Source organism: Prionailurus viverrinus, chromosome D3 (assembly GCF_022837055.1).
Source record: "Prionailurus viverrinus isolate Anna chromosome D3, UM_Priviv_1.0, whole genome shotgun sequence".
Classification (NCBI taxonomy): domain Eukaryota; kingdom Metazoa; phylum Chordata; class Mammalia; order Carnivora; family Felidae; genus Prionailurus; species Prionailurus viverrinus.
Genome location: NC_062572.1, coordinates 17,234,721 through 17,251,398, shown reverse-complemented (window position 1 = coordinate 17,251,398; position 16,678 = coordinate 17,234,721). Strand labels below are relative to the sequence as shown.

Below are 16,678 nucleotides of genomic sequence, written 5' to 3'. Positions count from 1 at the left end.
CCTGAACTGAGCACTTTAAAAGCATGAATTTGTGATACAAGAGTCGATAAGGTATGTTTTTTTAATTCAGGCAAAAGTATCTGTGATGAGCAAACTATCATATTTTATTTATTTTTAAGTTTTATTTATTTTGAGAGAGAGAGAGAGCGCGTGCATAAGCGGGGAGGGGCGGGGGGGGGAGAAAGAGAGAGAGAGAGAGAGAGAGAGAGAGAGAGAGAGAAAACTAAGCAGGCTCCACACTGTCAGCGCAGAGCCCAATGCAGGGCTTGAACTCACAAACCGCGAGATTCGTGACCTGAACCGAAATCAGGAGTCTGAGGCTTAACTGACTTAGCCACTCGGCCTCCCCTAAAATATCACAATCTTAAATAAAGACGGGCTGCAGTCCTCACTGGCCTCCCCCTAATCCCAGCCCTGGGCAAGAACTCGTCCTTCACACACCACACCACCCCCAACCTCTTCCCAGTTCCGGTCAAGATCCTTGACAAAATTCCTGCAGTTTGTCCCCCTGGGGTGGCCCCAAGCTCCCAGAAAAAGGGGTGCACGCCATTTCCTGGAATGAGCAGGTGGTGCATCTTTCAGGGCTCTGCAGAACTAGGGTTATGCTTGGGGGCAGAGGAGGGGAGGACATGTCATTGGCCAGAAAACCCTCCTGCGGGCCGGGCCAGGCCAGCACAGAGGAAAGGGAGCTGGTTAACCACTGAAACAGAGCTCTCTGTCCACGGGAATTCACCTTCTCTGTCCGTCATCTGCCCCCTTGCTTGGGGCTCCTGTCCCCCTTGCCCTGAACTATGTCTTCATCTTTCCAGTCATCTTTTAACACTCTTCGTAACCCATGGCTACCGAGTCCTGGAAATGTGGCTAATGCCTCTAGTGGAAATGATAATATTTTGGATATATTGGGTGAGATTTCAATTTTTTTAAAACACATTTTAAGTATTTTTTTTATTTCTTTTTTAAATTTTTCTTTTAGTTTATTTTTGAGAGACAGAGAGCATGAGCAGGGGAGGGGCAGCAAGAGAGGGAGACAGAATCCGGAGCAGGCTCCAGGCTCGGAGCTGTCAGCACAGAACCCGACGCAGGGGCTCGAACCCATGAACCATGAGATCGTGATCTGAGCCGGAGTCGGACGCTTACCCGACTGAGCCACCCAGGCGCCCCTAAATTTTTTTTTTAATTAAACATTAGAAAAATGAATTTCACCTGTTTATTTTTACATTTGTAATGGTACTTCTGGAAAAATTTTGATTCCATACATGGTTCATGCTATATTTCTATTGGACGGAGCTGCTCTATAATTGACTTACCCATTCTGTTTGTTATTAATGGTCGGTCTCGCTCTGCTAGGACGTACGCCCCCTGAGGGCAAGGCGTTTTTTGCCTGGCTTGTGCCCTGCTGTATTCCCAGTGCTTAGAATGTACATACACACAGTAGGTGCTCAATAAATATTTGTTGAGAGTGAATCGCTAGCTAAATTTCACTGCGCAAGGACCATGCATACTTAGCTCTGCGCTGAGCAGAGGCTTTAATAATGCATTCAATTCTTAGAACAACTCCGCCTAGTAGGTGCTGCTGTTCCCATCTGCAGGGGGGGAAACGGGCTCAGAGGGGTTAAATGACTGGTTCAGGGTCCCCCAGAGCCAACAGCCCGCCTGCGCAGGATGAGGCTGGCAGTTGCCCCTTGGGAAAGTGGGACCCCGCCTTTCCTCCAGGGCTTCTCCTCCGATGCAGGTTGTTCTGGGGAGCGGGCAGCTCGCTGCGGGGGCGGGGCCGGATTCTCAAGTCCAAGCTGAAGGACAGGATGCGGTGTGCTGCCCCTTCATGGTCTCATGGTTTTCCTGGCCGCTATCCCCTGCCGGGAGGCCGCCTGCAGCTCCGCGTGGCGACCTTTCACCCAGGAGGAACCCGGAGGGCGGGGCCTGGATTCTTCGAACCACTTTTGAATTCTAACTGCTGTGTCCTGCGCAGCCTGGCGGCTGAGCCTGGGACTCTGAACTGAAGGTGGGTTGGGGGGGGGGGGGGGGGGATGGGGTGGCAGAGCCTCCAGGGAGCTTCCGGTCCCAGTACCCACAGAGGCTGCTGTCCTGGGTCCCCTGAGTAGGGCTCCCTGGTGTGAATAAGAAGGGGAACGTCAGGAACCTGACCCTGCTTTTCCACAGGGACGAAGGAACAACGAGCAGAAAGGGCTGCCCTTCCCCACCATCGGGAGATAAAGCTAAATTGAGGAGCTGTTCGCCTTCTAGAGAATGACACAGGACGTACTTTGTCACTGACCGCACTCCGACCCCCACCCCTGGCTGGCCTCAGGCCACCTTAGCCTTTCTTGACGAGGTATGGGTCTCCTAGGGTTGCTTAAGATGACTTTTCGTAAAGCGCGCAATGCAGAGATCCCAAACTTTCTTGGTTTGAGGCACCCCCGGGGTCTCAGAAACTTTTTCAGGGCACCTCCTACTCCCACCCGTGCGAAACAAAACAAAACATCAAAACCAAAACCAAACCTAGCCGTTACGTTAAGTCAAGACAACCCTTTTTTTAAAAATTTTGTTTAATGTTTATTTATTGTGGAGAGAGAGAGGCAGAGCACAAGCAGGGGAGGGGCAGAGAAAGAGGGAGACACCGAATCTGAAGCGGCTCCAGGCTCTGAGCTGTCAGCACAGAGCCTGATGTGGGGCTCGAACCCACCAACCGTGAGATCATGACCTGAGCCCAAGTAGGACGCCTGACTGACTGAGCCACCCAGGCGCCCCTAAGGTCAAAACAAGTCTTAAATCTGCATGTTCTAACAACTTGGTAGCCACTTGCAAAATACACAAAAGCTGAAAGAAAGAGTAATATTTTAGTTCCTTCCTGAATAATCCTAAATACACCCTAATGGAACGAGAGCTTGCTGGACTCTCAACAACTCAACCCTTGGAATTACATTGGTCATTACCATCCTAATTTCCTGCTCCACAGTAATTTTCGCATTATACTTGTTTTTTATCGAAACTGCCATCAACCCAGCTCTACCGAGTTGCAACATCATCCGAAGGAATGAAGCTCTGACATTGAAAATGCGAACTACCTAGAGCTAACAGTTTTCAAGGTGTCCGGCAGGTGTCGCTGTGGACCTCTCAAAAAGCTTCTGAACTGGTCTGCGGTCCCCTGGGGCACCTGCGCGCAGTCTGAGACCTGCCCACCTAATAACGGAGCGACGTGGACACGGTAGGTACTCCGTACACTCAGCTCAGTAGCTGTGAGCTTTATCGCCATTCTGCCCCACTCGGTGAGCAGCGATTTGCAAGGCCAAAGTTCAGGGAAAGCATAAGGCTTCCCCCTTGGCCATCAGAGACAGCACAAGAGGGGTGCCCTTTCAGCCAATCTCTGCACTGTCTTGGAAATCAGTTACCACCCCCATCTCAGGGTCCCCCTCTATTCAGACTCAGACTCTTCTTCCTCCCAGCCCCTCTACCCTTTAACCCTTATTGAACAGTGGCTGGCGTATGCAATGTTCGTCCGCTTTCTCCTTTAACACCTCAACAGCCTCAGGAGGTAGGGACGTCTATCCCATTTTACAGCTGAGGAAACCAGGGCTCTGGGAAGATATGTAACCTGTCCAGCTGGTGCATAGCAGAGCTAGGATTTGAATCCAAGTCCCCCGGATGCCAGAGTCCAAGCTCTAACCACTATTCCATGCTACCTTTTTTTTTTTTTTTTTTTTTTGAGAGAGAGAGAGAGAAAGAGAGCATGTGCACTCACCAGAGCATGAGCCGGGGGAGGAGCAGAGAGAGAGGGGGGACAGAGGATCCAAAGCAGGCTCCATGCTGGCAGCAGTGAGCCCAAAGAGGCGCTCGAACTCACGAACCCTGAGATCATGACCTGAGCCGAAGTCAGACACTCAACCGACCGAGCCACCCAGGTGCCCCGCTACCTCTTTTTTTTTGAGGCAGTTTGCTCTCACCAAACCCCTGTTACTGTTACTTTGGTGGTGGTGGTGGTTCTGGGCGATTCTGCCTCTCGGCCTTGACACTTTCGAGCTGGTTTTGCAGATGAAGAGACTAAGGTGCCAAGGAATAAAACAGTGGTCAAGAGCACGGACTCCACTCGTGGCTGCCTGGGTTTGAGCCTGGCTCTGCCACTTACCAGCTGTGTGACCTTGGGCCACTTGCTTAACATCTCTGTGCCTCGGTTTCCTCTTCGCTGACGTGGAGGTGAAAATACTATCTGCCCTGTGAGTTGGCAGGAAGATTAATGAGATAATACACGGGAGGCACTGTGACGGGCACGTTGTAAGCACACCCCCCACTGGAAGAGTGTTGTCACATGGTTATGAACACGAGTGCCCCCCTCCCCTTGGCCAGGCTTTCTCTTCTTTTGCAAAAGTTCTTCCCATACGAGGCCCTGTCGCCCATCCCCTTTGACTGCTAAGCCCTGATTCTGGCATTCAAGGCCGTCCTTCCTCAACTCCACCCTCTAACCAGCCACACTATCGGCCACTTCCGGAGCACGTCCGCAACTCTCACATCTACGCTCTTGCGCAAGCTGTTTCCTCTACCTGGACACCTCCACCTGTTAACCTGTCCTGAAGATCCTCCCGGGCCTCCTTCTGACCCCTTCTATTGCCATTAGCAACAGAAGCCTTCACTAGCCAGCCTTCCCTAACCTCCCTGGAGCAGGACCAGGATACCCCCCGGACTGAGGGTTAGAAATACAGGTTCCTGACTGCACCTTCAAAGGGTTTGATTTTTAGTGGATCCGGAGTGTGGCCCAAATACGTAAGCCCTTAAATAAATAAATAAACTTAAAAAAAAAAAAAAAGACACCACACGTAAGATGAAGTGATTTGGTGTGTGTACGTGTGTCGGTGTAAACCACGGCGAGCGGTTATGGGAAGATGGCCTCCAAAGATGTATCTGCAGTTGTCTCTAGATAGTGGGATTTCAGGTAATTTTTACTCTCTTGCTTATTCTTTTCTGTATGATTTGAATAGTGTAACATGAATATTTACTTTTTATATCAAAAAGAATGTTTTTGGGGGGCGCCTGGGTGGCTCCGTCGGTTAAGCGTCCAACTCTTGGTTTCAGCTCAGGTCATGATCTCACGGTTCGTGAGTTCAAGCCCCACGTCAGGCTCTGCACTGACAGCACGGAGCCTGCTTGGGATTCTGTCTCCCTCTCTCACTGCCCCTCCCCTGCTCTCTCTCTCTCTCTCTCAAAAACAAATAAACATTTTTAAAATAATAAATGTTTTAAAATTTCTTTTAATGTTTATTCATTTTTTTTTTTTTTTTGAGAGCCAGAGCGTGAATGGGGGAGGGGCAGAGAGAGAGGGAGACACAGAATCCAAAGCAGGCTTCAGGCTCCGAGCTGTCAGCACAGAGCCCCACATGAGGCTTGAACTCAAGGACCTCGAGATCATGACCGGAGCTGAAATCGGACGCTTAACCGACTGAGCCACCCAGGTGCCCCAAAATAATAAAATTTTTTAAGAGTAATATCTACGCCCAACGTGTGGCTTGAACTCAGGACCTCCTGAGATCAAGAGTTGCTTGTTCTACCAACTGAGCCAACCAGACGCCCTAATATAAAGTTATTTTTATTTGATTGGTAACTCCTACCTACCCCCCCCCGCCCAAAGAGCCAGGCTCCCCAGGCTATGGTGGCACCCAGGGTTTTGTTCCCCATCTCAGGTGTTCGGCTCTGGATCCCCACCTGGTGGCAAAGCCCACGGTATGTCTACTACTGGGCACCCATAGCTCATACATTCTGATTCTACACTCCTGGGGTCTATACACAGCACATGCCCAGGCAGTACCCGTGGGATGGAGTCCAGTACGATTTCTGAACCCGTTTCCTAGGATTTTCTGAAGGTACCTTGTCAGTGAAACTAGATTGTAAGCTCTGCGAAAGCAGGAGAACCCTGACCTTTTTACCCCCCTTGCCCCTGCCCGGTTCTGATATGGGCACATAGGGGCCCTTCAGGGTAGAACCAAGAGGTGAGGCTGAAAAACACCAGTGGAAGAGGGGGTGTGGTGGGGGGGGGGGCCTGCTCAGAGTGCCTTCGTCTGTTTCGATGTCATCCTCGTCATTGACAGCAGAGGGCGCTCTACTTCCACGCAGCAAAAATTGCCAAAAAAAAAAAAAAAAATTCTATGAACTCCCCAGTCCCAGAGTAAAAGAGGTCCGGATTCCAAGGCCCTGCCCGCATTGTTCCTGAATCGGACTCTGGCAGAAATGACAGAGAATCTCTTCTCTGAACAAGACCTTGGGCCATTTTCTCGGGATCAAGCAAGTTGGAGAAGAAACTGCGTCACACAGCTGCCCGGGTGTCTCAGATGTGGCTTCTGCCCCCCTTAGGAGCAAAGTCGAAGCCCAGGGACACTTACTAGAATACAAAGACAGGAATCAGAGTAAGCAAATGAATACATTAGCCAGGACTTCGCTCGGCCGCCCCAGGGCGAGGCAACGGTGCTGGCCGCAGAGTAAAACTGTTGCAAAGCTCTTCTATGTACCAGCTGCGTGGCTGAACAAGTCCCAGAAGCAGGTCCAGCCTCAGTTTCCTTACCTGCAAAGTAGGCATGATGTGGGCCTCCCAGGGTGGGTGGGATAATTCAATAAGATAGATTCGGTGAACTAATCTATACGACAAGCAGGCGTTGACGACATGTTGGTTTTCGTCCCAGCAAAAATAGCTAATATGTACCATGTGCCAAGCCTCACGTTTAGTGCTTTACTTTATCGGCTCCTTCAACCCTCACAATAACCCTGTGAAATAGGTTGTATTATTCTCCCCCTTTCACAGATGAGGAGACAGGCCCAGAGAGGTTAAGCAACTTGCCCAAGGTCTCCCAGCTAGAAGTGACAGCTGAAATTGGGGTCCAGGAAGCCTGGCTCTGGGCCCCAGGATGAAATGGCCTCAGGGTGACAAAACTACCGTGTCCTTCGGGAGCCATGAACATTGGCCCTTGGCTTCTTTGGAGAAGAGTCGACCAATCAGCTGAGCAAGTCCAAAGAGCAGCTGAGGGGTGGAAAGCAGGTGCAGGGAGAGTCCTCGCCCTACAAGTTTTCCCAGATTGGCCCCCATGCACCTGAATTCGGGGGACCAGGAAGTGCCGATGCCCCGGCATCGCTGATGGACAAATGTCAATTAGTCACAGCCTCAGTACAGGACATGGGCAATTCCAGAAAGCCGTAGCTTCTGGACTCCACCCACTGAAAACGGAGCCCCTGTGAGGAGAAGGGACATGAAGGAACTGCTCCATCAAACTCAAGCAGGTGTCCTCGGGGTCTGGCATTGGAGTCACATCCATTCACATGCCTCGGTGGGCCTCACGCTTCGCGAGTCATTGATGATCCAGGACAAATAAACCAAAAGCCTGTGATTCTGATTCTGGGTGGATGGAGACAAAGGAGCCTGGGAACACTGGTTATTTCTGGGGGCGGGGGGGGGGAACCCAAGGACTGGAGGACAAGGTGGGATGAAGTCTTCTCTTTTGTGCTGTTTCCTTTTTACGGCACCTTGGCAGGATCCAGCTGGCATTCTCAAATTAGATGATGAGACTGTCCGTAAAGGGGCTCTTTACCAAAGTGGGAGATGTAGAAAAACCCGAGGGACGGAGTACCTGGGTGGGGGCTGGGGCTGGGGCTGGTCGGCAGCCTGGACACGTGAGGGGTGGGAATGGCCTTCGGTGCTTTGGAAAGGGCTGTCCTGAGAGGCTGGAACCAGGTGACTCCAAGCCAGGAGGTGGGAGGGCAGTAAATACCTCCACCTCCACTCCAGTGTGGTCTCCCCACCTGCCCCAGGGTCTCCCCACCTGTCCCAGGCCACCACCAGGGACAGGAAGACTCCCCAGGACACAGAGCAGAGTGGAGACCGGAGATCACCGCTGCAGGGCAGACCAGACCACCACACAATGGAGGTGACTGTGATTTTTAAAAAATTTTTTTAATGTTTATTTATTTTTGAGAGAGAGAGACAGAGCACGAGCTGCGTAGGAGCAGAGAGAGAGGGAGACACAGAATCGGAAGCAGGCTCCAGGCTCTGAGCAGTCAGCACAGAGCCCGACGTGGGGCTCGAACTCACAAGCCGTTGAGATCGTGACCTGAGCTGAAGTCGGATGCTCCACCGACCGAGCCACCCAGGCGCCCCGAGGTGACTGTGATTTTGATGATGTAAGAAAAATATATTTGGTCCTCGTCCCTGGATTCTGGCAGAGCCCCTAAATCCTTGTAAAATGGAGTGATGGGGTGATAGGAATATCTTCTGTTACAATCTTTGACCTTAGTCCCGGGTTCCAGACTTCAGACCTTCCAAGATCTTTGGAATCTCCAGAGTGACAAAACTGTCTTTTTGTATGTTAAGGAGATGACTGATGGCTGGGGGGGAGCGGGGGGGGGGGGGGGGAGTGGAGAGGGAGGAGGGGCACTATGGGGGCTCACCACCAGAAAGACCAACTCAGGATTAGAGGATTGGAAATTTCAGCCCCACCTTCCTCACCCCCACCCCTGACCTCTGAGGAGGGACGAGGGGCTGCCCACTGAGCTAATCCTCAAAGGCCAATGATTCAACCACCCATACCCACATAACGAAACCTCCATTAAAACCCTAAACGAGAGAGCGTTGGGAGAGCTTGGCGGGTTGGTGAACATATCCATGCACCACAAGGGTGGTGCCCCCCAACTCCATGGGGACAGAAGCTTCTGTACTTGGGACCATTTCAAATCCCGCCCTATGTGCCTCTTCCTCCTGCTGCTTACCTGCATCGTTTATAATATCCTTTCCAATAAACCAGTGATAGTGAGTAAAATGTTTCCCTGAATCCTATGAGCCGTTACAACAGAATACTGAGCCTAAGGACAGGATCCTGGGAGCTTCTGATTTGAGGCCAAGCCGGACAGAAGCGTGGGTACCCTGGGAACCCAGTACCTGTGACTGGCGTCCGAGGTGGGGGCAGTATGGCGGGACTGAGCCCTTAGTCTATGGGCTCTGCACCAACCCTGGGTAGTTAGCGTCAGAACCGAATTAAAGGCTGAGACTCCTAGAGTCTCACACAGTACATCTACTACCTACAGTTCACTGAACAAAATGCAGTCACGTGGCCACACCTAGATGTAAGAGAAGCAGGGATAGGCCTTTAGACAAGATCAGGATCCTGTTACTAAGGAAAAATGGAAACAAAGCATATTGGGTGCGTAACTAGCTACAAATGATAACAATAACACCTCCATGTATTCCGCGCTTACTATGTGCCAGACACAGTGCCACTCGATTCGTAAGTGTGGCCTGGTCAAACCAGATTGACCTCTGCCCCTTCCGTAGCCAGGGAAACACACACACACACACACACACACACACACACAGAGAGGAGCCATTTGGGCATGGCCCCTTAACTGTGAGCAGCTGATGTGAGAAGTCTTTGTAATGTGACCCCAAGCAGGGAGGGGGAATGTTCCCTTAGCATAATAAGGTCAGGGTTACTGGTTCTCCTGAAATGGAATCAAAATGCTGTGACTTGGGGAAATATTAATTTCCAAGCAGAAGACTGGGGGGGAATGTTTTCAGAAGGAAATTAATCTCTGTGGTTTGAGATAGGTTTGATTGTAAATACACTGAGAGAAGACTGGCCGCCCCTCTCTGGCATGGAAACCCCCGTCGCTCCAGCCGACCCCATCCTCCCCGCACTCCTGCCCCCAGAGGAGTCAACAGATGGTGAGACCAAAGTCCCTCTGTTCCCCTCTGCGAGTCAGCAGAAACTCCGAGAAGAAAGGCTTTTGATAGTCAGCAGACTCCCAGAACTGCGCACTTAGCAATTTACAAAAAGGGGCTTCGGTGGGGACTCTGACACCTTTACAGAAATGGGTGATGGCCAGAGTGGCAGGAGGAGGGGAGGGCGGGAGCTGTGCAAAGGTAGGAGACCGAAGTAGGCGGGCAGGGAGGAAGGGAACATCACAGGGCTGCCATTTTGCACAACTCCAGGGTCACGCCCCCCACAGAGAAGAGAGGCCAGCGCCGGTTCTAAAGGCCCGTTGAAAGATTACGCAGGACCCTCCAGGCAGGTTGGCGGGAGAAGGAGCTGGGAGAGACGATGGCTGACACAGAGCCCATCCTCTGGGGAGTGGAAGCTATCCCAAGATTTGGGGGGCCTGAGGATCGGCGATGGAGGCAAAACCCCAGGAGGCTTGATCCTGGGTAGGGAGCGGCCGGTCTGAACCAAGACACCTGCACCAAAGCTTGGCACAGGGTCTTGCCAGCCTTGGGGGGGGGGGGGTTCCACAGGCTTGAACGGAGGGCATATTAGCGTAACCAGTGTAGACCAAAGGCCAGAAGGCCCCCCTCAACCAAAAATCCCGCAACCTTTTGTACCAGACTGAAAAGAGGAAGCCGAGTTACGACCCAGCGTGAAACGCCGTCCTCTGAACACAGACAAGTCTTGGGTCAGGAATAATTGGAAAATTTCAGAAAAATAAAGTGTTGTTCCCTAGCATCTGTGGTGGAAATTCATACCTGCCCCAAATTGCAAGGAAAGGAGGTGTTATTTTAGGTGGGTGGCCAGACCCTTCTGCAATGAGTTGGCAAAACTCAAGGAGAGGGACACAATCTTCCACAAGACCACCCTCATCACACACCGGCTGCAAGTTTGGGGGTCCCCAGGCCACCCTCACTTTTGCCCTTTTTATATTTCAGGAATGAACAAGGAAATGGAAAAAAAAAATGAAAAGGCCAAGGCTGATCAAAAGTGTAGTTCTGGAAACAAGGGAAGCAAAGTTAAAGCTATAAAGGATGATTTTTAGCCTGGATTAAAATTCTCCAGGGCGCCTGGGTGGCTCAGTCAAGTTAAGCATCTGGCTCTTGATTTCAGCTCAGGTCATGATCTCGGGTCATGATCTCTTGATCGTGAGATCAAGCCCGAGTCTGGCTCCGTGTGGAGCGTGGAACCTGCTTGGGATTATAAATAAATTAAACAAACAAACAAACAAACCTCAAATCAAATCAGTTCTCCATCTTCTCCCCAGAAAACTTATCCATCCACAGCCTTCCCCAGGGCAGCTAAGGACAACTCCATGGCAACATTAGGACCTCAGGTTCTCTCCATGTTCCTTCTCAGCCGTCCATAGCACGAGACTCCCTGATTGGCGATTCCCCTCATGGTCACAAAGTGGCTGCCACCACTCACTGAGGCATGTTGGCCTAGCGGGGGAAGAAGCAGAAGGAAGAGCTGTTTACACCGTTTTGGTTCGGCCAGCTCTGAATCAATTGTGGGCGAAAGGAGAAAGAATTACCACAATTGACTTAGGCCAGTGGTTCACAAAATGCAGGTAAGGACCAGCGGCATCTGCATCCGCTTCACCTGAGAACCTGTTAGAAATGCAAATCGTCCAGCCAACCCAGGGAGCCAGCGTTTCCTAAGCCCTGCAGGGGATTCTGAAGCAGGCTCAAACTGGAGAACCACTGCCTTAAGGTCTTCGCCACCATACTCAAGGTCCAGGCGTGTGGGTGGCTTCGGAGGAAGGTAGGTGAGGCGGCATGAGGTCAGGGAGAGGGAAAGAAAGCCCTCGTCAGTGGGACTGCAAGTCACGCTGTGGGTAATAAGATGACAAGGACAATATGGACTCAGGAGTCCCCATCTGCGGTAAAGATCAGTAAGACCGGAGTCTCTTCTGTTATGACCCCCAAAGGAAAGGGATCAACCCAATGGACAGAGCAAGCATCTACACGTGCATTAGGCCATTGGATCTCACAGCTGTCCTTTATTTATTTATTTATAAATTAAAGAAAAAATGTTGGTTTTTTCTTAAAAAAATTTTTTTTTTAATTTTTAAAAATGTTTGTCATTTATTTTTGAGGGAGAGAGAGACAGAGCAGGAGCAGGGGTGAAGCAGAGAGAGAGAGGGAGACACAGAATCTGAAACAGGCTCCAGGCTCCGAGCTGTCAGCACAGAGTCTGATGCGGGGCTCGAACCCACGAACCGTGAGATCATGACCTGAGCCGAAGTCGGACGCTTAACTGAGTCACCCAGGCGTCCCTGAGTTTATTTATTTTGAGAGAGAGAGAGAGAGAGCTTGCATAAGCAAGTGGGGGAGGGGCAGAGAGAGAGGGAGAGACAGAGAATCCCAAACAGCTCTGTGCTGATGTGGGGTTCAAACCCACGAACCGCGAGATCATGCCCTGAGCCGAAGGAGAACGCTTAACAGACTGAGCCACGCAAGTGCCCCTCACAGCTGTCCTTTAAAAGAGACGTTATGGGGGCGCCTGGGTGGCGCAGTCGGTTAAGCCTCCGACTTCAGCCAGGTCACGATCTCGCGGTCCGTGAGTTCGAGCCCCGCGTCGGGCTCTGGGCTGATGGCTCAGAGCCTGGAGCCTGTTTCCGATTCTGTGTCTCCCTCTCTCTCTGCCCCTCCCCCGTTCATGCTCTGTCTCTCTCTGTCCCAAAAATAAATAAACGTTGAAAAAAAAATTTTTTTTAAAGAGACGTTATGAAATGCTCATTTTAGCCATGATGAAACTGAGGTTCAGGAAAGTCAAGGTTGCACAGCTATACACAGCCACCCACCTGGGTCCTACCCTCTATGCCACCTGAGATGGCCAGTCTCTCGTCCATGGGACCGGTCATGTACCACTGGCGGGGCAATGGGAACAGCTATCAACAAAGGGGAACATTTCGTGTAGAGAATTTTAACATAATGGGAAAGCAGCTAAAAGTTAGTTTTTACCAAAGTGCAGTAGAAGTTTTTTATTACCAAAATGCAGCAGAAGTTCTCACCAATGTGAGTGATAAAATACTTTCCCCTCTGAGTTGGTTTAATTGTTCTGAAAACAATTGCTGCTGGGGCTTCCGGCTGGCTCAGTCAAGGTGGAGCATGCGACCCTTGACCTCAGGGTTGTGAGCTTGAGATAAGTAATGCAGGGATTACTTAAAAATAAAATCTTTAAAGGGGCGCCTGGGTGGCTCGGTCGGTTGGGCGTCCGACTTCGGCTCAGGCCATGATCTCACAGTCCGTGGGTTCGAGCCCCGCGTGGGGCTCTGTGCTGACAGCTCGGAGCCTGGAGCCCGTTTCGGATTCTGTGTCTCCCTCTCTCTCTGCCCCTCCCCCGCTCAAGCTCTGTCTCTGTCTCTCTAAAAAATAAATAAACATTAAAAAAAGGAATTTAAAAAATTAAAAAAAATAAGTAAACATTAAAAAATTTCTACATAAAATCTTTAAAAAATAAAATAAACAATTGCTTTAATTACTGCTGGGTTTTAATAACATAAATGATTATATAACAAGTGCACACTATAAATTAAAATAGAACACAAGTAGGGGCGCCTGGGTGGCTCAGTCCATTAAGCGCGACTTGGGCTCAGGTCATGATCTCGAGATTTGTGAGTTCGAGCCCCGTGTCGGGCTCTGTGCTGACAGCTGGGAGCCTGGAGCCTGCTTCGGATTCTGTCTCCTCTTCTCTCTGCCCTGTCTCTGTCTCTCAATAATACATTAACGTTAAAAAAAAAACTTTTTAAAAATAGAACACAAGTAATATAAATGTAAACCTAGCACTTTGAAATAACTTACCTTTTTTTTTTTTTTTTTTTAAATAAACATCATAGAGTACTCGTAGGGAACTTAATTCGGAGAATTCCAGTTATACAGCTGGTGGCATGGCTGGTCTCAGCTATCTTGGTTTCAAGAGCAAGTTTGTAATAATATAAAGTCATTGGGTTAAAAAAAAAAAAAAAAAAAGCAGAATACAGTGACTATACAGACGAAGTAACAGAACTCAGCCTACCTCGAATTTGGTCATTTTACGTGGCCACTTGGAATTTTTGTTTCCAACATTTAACACCGCGAAGCACCGTGTGAACAGCAAGATGGAACACTCTTGGTGGTCAGTGCTGATTTTAGTTCATGCATGGTGTTTTCACTCAATTCAACAGTGTCTTTAGAATTGAAATGGATTCCTACTTCCTAACTGTTGACTGTTTTAAAATGAAAGAATGAATCGAGAAATGATGATCTTTGTCGATTATCACACGATTAGTTGAAAACATTTTTATCATCTAGAGGAAGGGAGAGTTAAAAAAAAGTGATGTGTTCTGGGTCAAATACAGTCCCTCAAATGTCTGAAGACTATTTTCACACCACTGCTAGTTTTCTCTTCCGGGCTAAAAGGCCCTAATTTCCATCCCCCCCTCCCCCTGCCCCGCCCCGCCCCGCCCCGCTTTTGTTACCTCTGGAGCGAGGTGGGGATCTTCTAAGATCATGGCATCCAAAACAGTGGCGTCTGTAGGAGAGGAGCAAACACAAACTTTTGAACCAGGTGGGTCTGGATTCAAATCCTGAATCTGGCTGTGTGACCTGGGGCAAGTCATTTTCTCTCCGAGCCTGTTTCTTCCTCCCTGCAATTTGGTTAAAGATCTTTATAATCCCTTGGGGTTTATATGAGGGTGAGATGAGCTAGTATATTATTACCTAGGTGTGATTATTCATACTCTTTCACTCCTCATCTTTTTTTGTTTATTTCTTTTTCGTCATCTCTATACCCAACGTGGGACTTGAACTCCCAACCCCGAGATCAAGAGTCACATGCTCCTCTGACTGAGCCACGCAGGTGCCCCGAGAAACTGTGTTTTAAAGAAGCCTTGCTCTGCATAGAAAAAGTGCTTACTGGGGCGCCTGGGTGGCTCAGTCGGTTAAGCGTCCGACTTCGGCTCAGGTCATGATCTCGCGGTTCGTGAGTTCGAGCCCCGCGTCGGGCTCTGTGCTGACAGCTCGGAGCCTGGAGCCTGTTTCAGATTCTGTGTCTCCCTCTCTCTCTCTGTCCCTCCCCGGTTCATGCTCTGTCTCTCTCTGTCTCAAAAATAAATAAACGTTAAAAAAAAAGAAAAAGTGCTTACTCCAAAATCGCACCTATTTGAGTGGCTTCAATTAAAAAGACTGTCCGTAACAAGTGCTGACAAGGACACGGAGCTTCTGGAGCCCTGGTGCACTGCTGTTAGAAACGTAAGGGGGTACAACCACTTTGGAAAGTAGCTTGTAGTTTCTTTAAAAGTTCAGTACATAACTACCCTCTGATCTACCCACTCCACTTCTAGGTATTTACCCATGACAAAGGAAAACACCTGCCCACATGTAAACGTGTGCCACAAATGTTCGTAGTAGCCAAAAATGAGAGGTGGACCAAGAGACCATCAACCAGTGGACAAAGTGTGTTCTCTCCATGCAATCGAGTATGACTCGCGAACGACTCGTTCAGGCACAACTACGTGAATGAATCTCAAAGTTATTATGCTGAGCGAGAGAAGTCAGGCAACACCGAGCACATACTGAACAATTTCGTTTATATACTTGTTTACTCCCGTGGGGTAAGCCCGATGAGAACACAGCTTCTCTACCTTCCCGTAGTGGTCCTTTCCCGGGGGGCCAATCATGATCTGGAAGGAGAAAGACCTCAGGGAGCCCTCTGGTGGGCATTCTAAAAAAAAAACAAAAAAACAAAAAAACCAAGAGTTGACACACAGCCTCTTAAGACTGTATTTTTGTTGATAAATTCCTTTCTTTTATGTTTATTTATTTATTTTTGAGAGAGAGAGCAGGGGAGGGGCAGGGAGAAAAAGAGAGAATCTCAAGCAGGCTCCATACTGCCGGTATAGAACCCAATGTGGGGCTCAAACCCACGAACCCTGAAATCATGACCTGAGCCAAAACCGAGAGTCAGATGCTCGACCAGCGGGGCCACTCAGGCGCCCCAATAAGGTCCTTTTTTACGGAGTTCATCTGTGTCTGAATATTCTGGGATGGTAATGCAGGCAGGTTCACTTTAAGGAAACCGTCGCATAAGAGCTCAAACTTGCAGAAAAGGATTTGTTTATTCATTCCACAAATATTTACATCTGGTGTTAAGCAGTTTAACAGTGTAACTAGATGCCAGGCACAGTGTTAAGTGTTTTATAGGTATTAATTAGTTCTGGAAAAAAATGATTTAGGTGGATTCTGTTATACCTGGCCCATTCCAGCTGCCATAACAAACTAGGTGGCTTAAGCAACAGAAATGTTATTTCTCCCAGTTCTGGAGGCTGGAAGTCCAAGATCAAGGTGCCAGAAAGGTATGTTTCATTCTTTTTTTTTTTTTTTTTTTTTTTTAGGATTTTATTTTTAAGCAATCTCTACACCCAGTGTGGGACTTGAACTCACGACCCCGAGATCAAGAGTCTCACACTCCACTGACTGAGTCAGCCAGACGCTCCAAGGTAGGTTTCATTCTGGGGGCTCTTTTCCAGACTTGCAGGTGGCTACTTCCTCACCACGTGTTCACCTGTCCTTTTTGTGGGAGAGAATGAGCTCTCTGGTGTCTCTTAGAAGGACACTAATCCCATTGGAGCAGAGCCCCATCCTCATGACCTCATTTGACCTTAATTACTTCTGTAAAGGCCTTATCTTCAAATACCATTCACTGCGGATTAGGGCTTCAACTTGTGAATCTGTGAATTTAAGTGAGGGGAGGCAAACATTCAGTCGTTAGCAGTTATCACCCCCATTTTACAGGTGAGGAAGATAAAGGACTGGGTACTTACAGTGGTAAATAAATGAACGCTAATCCCACCCCCTTGAGCTTACAGCCTGGTGGGAGAGACCAGTGTTAAATCACGAAAGTAGCTCGTCACCATGGAGAAAAAGCAGCGAGAGTCCATGAGGGTAGGGCCCGTGGAACCGCGTCTGGAA

General features: G+C 49.4%; 1 long non-coding RNA gene across 1 annotated transcript; it reads left to right on the top strand.

Annotated features, from left to right (window-relative positions):
* The first annotated feature begins 1,958 nt into the window (after window positions 1-1,958).
* Window positions 1,959-4,952, top strand: LOC125149563 (uncharacterized). Its single transcript, XR_007145968.1, has 4 exons — window positions 1,959-2,002; window positions 2,161-2,332; window positions 3,005-3,205; window positions 4,462-4,952. It is a non-coding gene; the product is annotated as an uncharacterized LOC125149563 (long non-coding RNA).
* The last annotated feature ends 11,726 nt before the right edge of the window (window positions 4,953-16,678 follow it).